The sequence below is a fragment of the Triplophysa dalaica genome, chromosome 6 (assembly GCF_015846415.1).
Source record: "Triplophysa dalaica isolate WHDGS20190420 chromosome 6, ASM1584641v1, whole genome shotgun sequence".
In the NCBI taxonomy this organism is placed as follows: Eukaryota; Metazoa; Chordata; class Actinopteri; order Cypriniformes; family Nemacheilidae; genus Triplophysa; species Triplophysa dalaica.
In genome coordinates, this window is record NC_079547.1 from 11,813,915 (window position 1) to 11,822,095 (window position 8,181).

The window sequence follows — 8,181 nt, forward strand, 5'->3', positions numbered from 1 at the left end:
ACTGCATCCTGCGGTAACCTTGGAACAAAGAGACAAGACTGGCTGAGAGTAGAGTACTGTTCTGCACTCTTTGATGCAACAAGTACATCATTTGTTGTTGGATGTGTTCCTGGTTCCGGTTGATCTAAATAATGCAGCCTAAATCCTCTGAGGATTAATATTATGGAGGTGTAGTGTATGCAAGATTAAAAAGATGAGTCTTTAGTCTAGATTTAAACTGACAGAGTGTGTCTGCCTCCCGGACCGTGCAGGGAAGAATATTCCAAAGTTTAGGCGCTAGATAAGAAAAGGATCTACCACCTGCACTTGATTTTGAAATTCTAGGTATTACCAACTGACAGGACCCCTTAGAGCGTAATGTACGTGGTGGTCTGTAATACAATAGAAGTTCATTCAAATACTGCGGCGCTAGACCATGTAGGGCTTTATAGGTAATAAGCAAGATCTTAAAGTTAATGCGATGCTTTATAGGTAACCAGTGCAAGGTTGACAGAACCGGGGTTATATGCTCATACTTTTTTGTACGTGTAAGAACTCGAGCTGCCGCGTTTTGAACCAGTTGCAGTTTTTGTAATAGGCCCGCAGGGCAACCACCTAGAAGTGCATTACAGTAATCTAGTCTTGATGTCATGAATGCATTAATTAATTTCTCTGCATCTGACAGTGACAGCATATGACGTAATTTAGATATATTCTTAAGATGGAAAAATGCAATTTTACAGGTGTTTGCGACATGGCTTTCAAATGAGAGAGTACTGTCAAATACAACGCCAAGATTCTTAGCTGATGACGAGGATTTTATGGAGCATCCGTCAATCGTTAAGCAGTATTCTTGGTTGTTACGCATAGCAGTTTTCGGTCCAGTAAGTAACACTTCTGTTTTGTCCGAGTTTAGTAGTAAAAAATTGTTACTCATCCACATTTTTAAGTCAACTATGCAATCCTTTATTCGATGAAACTGCTGGGTTTCATGAGGCATCGAGGAAATATAAAGTTGAGTTGAGGGACCCCCTACCCATCCACAGGACAGTTACAATTTCGCCCTAGCGCTCACGTCTGCCATGGCGTTTTCCATAGGAACCCCATATGTCGGTTCGATACAACGTTGAGAGACCGACAGAAAGGGAACGTCTCGGTATGTAACCTCTGTTCTATGATGGAGGGAACGAGACGTTGTGTCCTTCATGCCACAACACGTGCCACCCGCTGCAGCAGTCGAGAGAGGCTCTCAGGCTCCTCAGCCAGAAGGTGAATGAATGCAGCACGCCGTCTCCGTTTTATACCCGAATATCCGGGGGCGGAGTCTGGCATGCAAATATCATTGGCCTTTTAAAACAAGTCAGAAGATTATAGGTGGGCAATAGAGGTCTTCTCTGCAAGGATATGAAGTAGCTTGATATTTTTGCAAATAGCTTTATAAATATTTTGGACAGGTTGCATGCTGGATTGTGTACTACAGGTACGTGGTAAAATGTACTTAAATTAAGCAAACTTTGGACATGTGAAAATATAAACTTAAAAAGTGGCTAAAGCATGCAAGAAAATCGTCCACTTGTGCAGACAATGCTTCATCTGGAGCTCTGCCAATTGTCTTCAAATCAACAAAACATATGGTGCTCTGGTTTCAGCTCTTAGAGTGTTCCTTATTTAAAGGATTGGATAGTCTTTTTTAACTAAGTTTATTTATCATATTCAGCCGAATGCTTGTGTTTTCATCTTTTCTTGACTGCTCTATAAGTACTTTCAAACAAACATTGCATTTTAATATGCCTTCACCTTGTCTTTCAGTGGTGTAGACTTGCATCAGCATATGATGGTAAGCCCACATGCATTACCCATTCCAAATGTCACATGTTAGCAAATGACAGATATATATAATATAATTACTGTGATACCCTATTTGTCTTAATAAACAGATTTACCTTAAGAGCAAATTATTAAAGCCTAATACCAAACTACGATATAGAAGATGGATGCAACATCTATCTCGCGGTAACAACAATTTTGCTCAAGACATTTTGACTGTCCAAAAACAGTTTAAGACATCTTAAATTTGTTTTTCTTGGGTAAACATTTTTACCATTTTAAAACTTTGCATTTAAGTCTGTACGAAATTGTCAGGCTTTACATTTAAATTCTAGATGAGCTTTGAAAGGTTTTTTAATAGTTATGACTTTTTTCTTATTCACGGCTTTGAGTCATCTACACTTTTCAGTTTCATACAAGTATCAATAAAGCTAACCAGCGAGATGTTGTTCCGTCCTCAATTCAAGGAGCGTCTTAAATGCGAAGCGGCTGATTCGTGAGAACACAGGAATTACTTGTCTAACATTCTTTTTTCTGAATTTTTCCGTGTTTAAGGGGTTATACCATGAGAAGGTAAAAAAATGTTAGGTCTTTGCAGTTTTTGTGGTGCTTATTGCTATCTCATGCTTTGTTAAAGGGAAATAAGGCAAATAATTAATCTGAGTTTACAATCTTACTTCATGTGTTACCCTTGGAATAAAATAAGTATGTGCAAGTAATGCTATTTCTAGTATTTTTATTCCTTTTTCCCATTAACAGAATACTAAATACGCAAAAGACACATATTAAGGAAACTTTAGTTTGCCTTAAGTTACATGTAATTACTGTTTTATGAAAGCTAAAATAAAGTAATCAAAGGCCGATCTCAGCAATGACATCAGCACGGTTTTTGCTCAATGAATGATGTAACACACATCATGACTGCTCTGTAACCTACCAAGACCCAAGCATAAGTCTTCTAAATGATGCCACAAAACACAAGAATACAACAAACTTGTTCAAGATAAATGAACATTAAACACTAGCGATCCTTTATCTTTCCTGAAAACACATGAAATATTAACAATAACATTTCAAGGTTTCATTGCTGTTTAGGTTTTGGGGCAGAAAGAACCCAGATGCAGACAGCGGTGCAGACGGGAATAACAATGACTTTATAAAAACACAAAAAAAGACCCATTTGGGGGTAAAACAATATACAAGAACAGGAACAAAGACCACCTAAACTTAACTAACAAGGACTAAATACAACACTAAACAATACAATTAAGACTAAACTTAGCTTACTGACTTAGGGAGAACATCATGGGCAAACAAAAGGCACGTAAAAAACACAAGGCACGTAAAAAACACAAGGCACGTAAAAAACACAAGGCACGTAAAAAACACAAGGCACGTAAAAAACACAAGGCACGTAAAAAACACAAGGCACGTAAAAAACACAAGGCACGTAAAAAACACAAGGCACGTAAAAAACACAAGGCACGTAAAAAACACAAGGCACGTAAAAAACACAAGGCACGTAAAAAACACAAGGCACGTAAAAAACACAAGGCACGTAAAAAACACAAGGCACGTAAAAAACACAAGGCACGTAAACACAAGGCAAGGGTATCCACAAGATCAGGTAATGCGGACAGGAACACATGGACACCATACAAAGCAAAACGATTGAGCACAGGACAATGAACACAAGGGCATTTTATAGGGGAGACAGACAAAGGATAATTAAGAGGGACCAGGTGACAGGGATTAAACACTGAGGGAAAGCTAACGAGGAAACGAGATGGCGGGAACAAAGACGTAGACCGGAGAGAGAGTATAGCAAGCCGATACAACCTACACACAACCTAAGGCTATGCCCTGACTCCGCTGCAAGAACAAGAATAAACATGACATAATGCATTAATGCATTAATGCATTAATGCATGACACAATGCTGTCATGCATTAAGCAAAAATGAATAACTCTTGGCACTTGGCACTAAGTTCAATCACATATTGTATTTTAGCTTTAAGACATTTAGATTCGCAAAAGTTTTCTCTAAACCATAAATTTATTGTTCAGAAAATACACATGATGTTTATGGAAATAATTTATGGCAATAGTCTAATCATCTTTTCAAATGCTATTTGACAACGTGTTTTATTTACGTCAAAATCAGATACACATCGTAACGTTATAGGTAACTATTAAGTTCATTCTATTCTTCTCCCAGTTCATCACCAACTTACTTTAATGTCTGTCGGGAGTTCTGATGCATTTAACGTGTTGTAAATTCAACAACTTCGATTAACTGAAATGCAATCTATAACGCTATTCTACCTCATAAAATTAGCCTGCAACCACTGCAGTGATGTGAACTTTATTAACGTCATCTGTACGACCTTTCTGGGCCTTGAGCGTGAAAATCCTAGTCTAAAATCTTCTTCCTTCTTGCCCTCAGGAATCGAAGGTGAACAGTACAACAACCAGGGTCTCTCCCGCTCTCTTCCTCAGTGCGGGCCCTGTAGTGAATGGGGCGGTGGACAGGTAAATTGTCAGGTAGGTCTTTCCCAGGTGGAGATGCAGTAAACAGGCGAACGGCCCGGTAAGTCTCTCTGGTAAGTAAATATTTCCAACCTCCCTTCCTTCACAGGTACGAGATCCGGAGCAGATGGCCGTCGGTCAGGTACGTATACAGCAGATTCACACTCTGATGATGGGGTGGCGAGGGAATCTTTACAGGGTAAGCGAATAATTTCAACCTCCCTCTCTCCACAGGCACAGAAACTGGAACAGAGGAATACTCCAGACAAAGTGTACCAACCCCGTTCGTAACAGAAGGACAGCCACTTCTCTCCGCACAGGTGACTATAAGGATACAGTAGACTCGAAGTCAACCGGTTGCACAGGGCTCCTACTGAAACAGACAGAAGGGATACTTCAAGTAAGCATACGGTTCACATGAGTTGGAAGGGGACGAACACTTCTCACGATACAGATGAATTGCGGGAATTCCCTAGACTCAAGTCGACAGGCTGAGCAAGACCTCTTCTGGCCTAGATGAAGTGGATATTCCAGACAGAACGGACCGGCTTTACGTTCACAGCAGAGGGACAGTCACTTCTCCCCACACAGGTGGGCTCCCAGGTTGCAGCAGGCTCAAAGTCGATGGGCTGAACGGGACCTCTACTGGAGCAAACAGAAAGGGTGCTTCACACAAGGTATACAGTTCATGTGCATAGAAGGGAGTGAGCACTTCTCACAATACGGCTGCGTTGCAGGAATACAGCAGACTCAACGTCAGCGGGATGAATGGGACTTCTACGGAGACAGACCACGAACAATTCAACAAGGCATCTCGTCTCTTATTCACTCAAACAGAGGGGTTAATTCAGAGTCCAGATGATAATTCCTCAACATCCACTCAGTTAGAACAGAGCAATGACACAGAACTCTCACTATTGACAGTAGACCAGCGTAGCACAGGGAGAGTGCACGGCAAAGGGAATGTATCTTCCACACCCACAGCAATTCCACTTCTAGCATATAAGGTGGGGGAAACGTCAATCTTAGGCACTGCAATCTCACTTCACGACGTGCAATTTAAAGCCCGCACTCACCCTTGGGTCTCTGTCCGAGGGTGCCGCGTTCATCAATGCTGCAAAGGGTATTTCGGGATGTTTTTCTTCACAAACACAGGCAGAGTTCACATCACCATTTATGATGGAGAAAGAGACAGGAGGTCGGCAATGAATCAGTACAATCCACTCGGTGACATTTATGATCGTGATCCACACTCCAAACCACATCCAATTCAGTGTCGAATACATGCAATTACGAGACTCAGTTCTCGACTACCTAGCTCCTCTCCAATGCAAACAGGATATTTCACTTTCCCTCTGTTGCCCTCGAGTCCCTCATCAAGTCCACACTCTCCTCTTCATTCACCCGCACTCCAATAACTGCAACCACTCGATAAAACGACTTCTCACGGGAGAGAACCACCCCAACAGTCTCTTCCTCTTGCTTTTTATACTCTCTCAAGTGCTGACAGGACCTCACTCAAACCCCCAAGGTAAATTCCCCACACCTGTTTCCAATCGGTCATTTGGGGTTGTCATGGCAACAGACGCACACACAGGCCTGGGACCGGTGTTACACTCAAAGTGTCCCAGCGGAAACACGGCTTCAACGGGAATAAGTTCCATATACCATTTGTCACACCGTGACACTCTAACTAAGCCTTAGAATGAATGACGTGATGAGTAACGTTTATTTATGTTGTCATTTTTCTTGAATGTAAATGTTGTCACTTTAAAAACATCCATCCTCCTTATTCTCGGGGTGATGATGATTATGGGAAAGACTCCCGTTGAAGTGGTGTATTGCAGCATTTAATCACTCATTCTGATGACAGAAAATAAGACTGTGGTTCATATTTTGAATTGTAATACTGTTAGTTTCATGTGGAAATACAAAAATATCATTTCGAAACTGAAGAGCAACACGTGTTTCTAGCTGCTCCTGTGAGAGACTGTACAGTTTTTAAAAGATGAACTTTAAAATCAGAACCGCTAAATTATATCAGTTATCAATTATGTTAACAAACATTAAACATCACTAGACTGAATGTGCTCATAGTTTAAAGAGTTCACAGTTGCGAGTTCAGATACATTCATCTTTACACTGTATGGTCTTTAATATAAACGCGAGCAGGGACACTATGCCACTTTGGGGCTCAGGCCTAAAATATGCAAGGAATCTGATAGTGACATAGATGATTTTTTTTTCCGGTACTGGAATTAATGCTTTTAATTGTGACATACAGTTACAACAAACAATAGCTGTAGATACGGAGAGTGCAGATCCAAATATTCCAGTAGTGACATGGATAGAGTGTTTTTTTTTTATTCAACCAACATTGTTCACTGACAAATAAGCAGAGGAGTTAAACAAGTGGATCAGTGAGTATAACATCAGCCATAATGCTGCAGAGGTACTACTCAAAATTCTCCCATGCCCGCACTAAGTCTTTTATACAACCGAGTTAAAATTTAGGTTGAAACTTGAGAGGAGACCTATGGTGTTTTTTTTATTATAGTATTGAGTATTCTTAGTAGTGGTGGGCATAGATTAATTTTTTTAATCTAGATTAATCTAGATTAATTCCAATATTAATCTAGATTAATCTAGATTAAAATGGCTCATTTGAATTCTGCCGAAGGCATTCAGAATATGTGTGCTACCCAAATAATGACTAAAAGTAAGTCTTTGAGAACGGGTTTCTCAAGCCAGGTGGCGCATTAGACCAGGGGCTCATCTCCTGTTTCCAAAATGCATCTCAAACTGCTTGAGAAAGCTGTTCTACTCTGATAATTGGTGATGAAAATTAAATTATGTTCAATAAGATGAACTTGTGTTTACTTCCGCATTAGCTAAGGGATGATTTGCGTTTAGGTGGTACTTGAGACTGGAAGAGCTCCTACAGTACATTTACATTTAGTCATTTAGCAGACGCTTTTATCCAAAGCGACTTACAAAGAGTGAGGGAGCAACAAGCGATATGTCATACATGAGCCATAATACAGTAGATCTCAATACAAAGTTACTGGTTTCAACTAAAGCTAGACCAGTACCTGTTGAGAGAAAGTGTTTTTTTAAACCAATTCCGCATTGCACAAGGTGCAAACAACCTTAGTCTTGTCGATGTTTCTATTGGGAAGCTTCTTAAAAATTAATATTCCCTGAAGCAAACCCGGCGGCTTCAAAGCTGCATCCATGTTAGCACGTCACGTTTGATGCGGTAATTTCACAGTAACGTTATGTTGTGTTCAGACCAAACGCGAATGGCGCGTCAAGCGCGAGTGATTTATATGTTAATGCAAAGAGCCAATAGACCTACTTGCTGCGCGAATCGCGCGAATGAAGCCCTGGTTATGAGATGATGAGGCGGCGCGAATGACGCGAATCACGCGAGTTAAAAAATCTTGTTCTCGCCCCGTACAGTGCAGTTAAGCTGGTATACATCTGCGCTAAAATATCAAGGTGAAAGTCATCATAGCTTGCGTAGTATAGACCCAGCTCCCAACCCAACTTTGAGAATAGATTAACGGCGACATTTTTTTTATCGCGCGATAAGAGTCTCACTAACGCCGTTAACGGCCCACCACTAATTCTTAGATAAAATTATACATTTAGTTAGTTATAGGTTTCATGTAATTCTTCTGAAATAATATGGGCTATGGGCCACATATATACGTTTGAGCTTCTGAACACCTGCATGAACACCAAATATCTTATCTCATTAAGATTGTAACTGCACGTACACCACATACAATTTTGTAGAGAAGTTTAATTAATCGCATACAGCCAAGGACGCTGGGTTGCTCA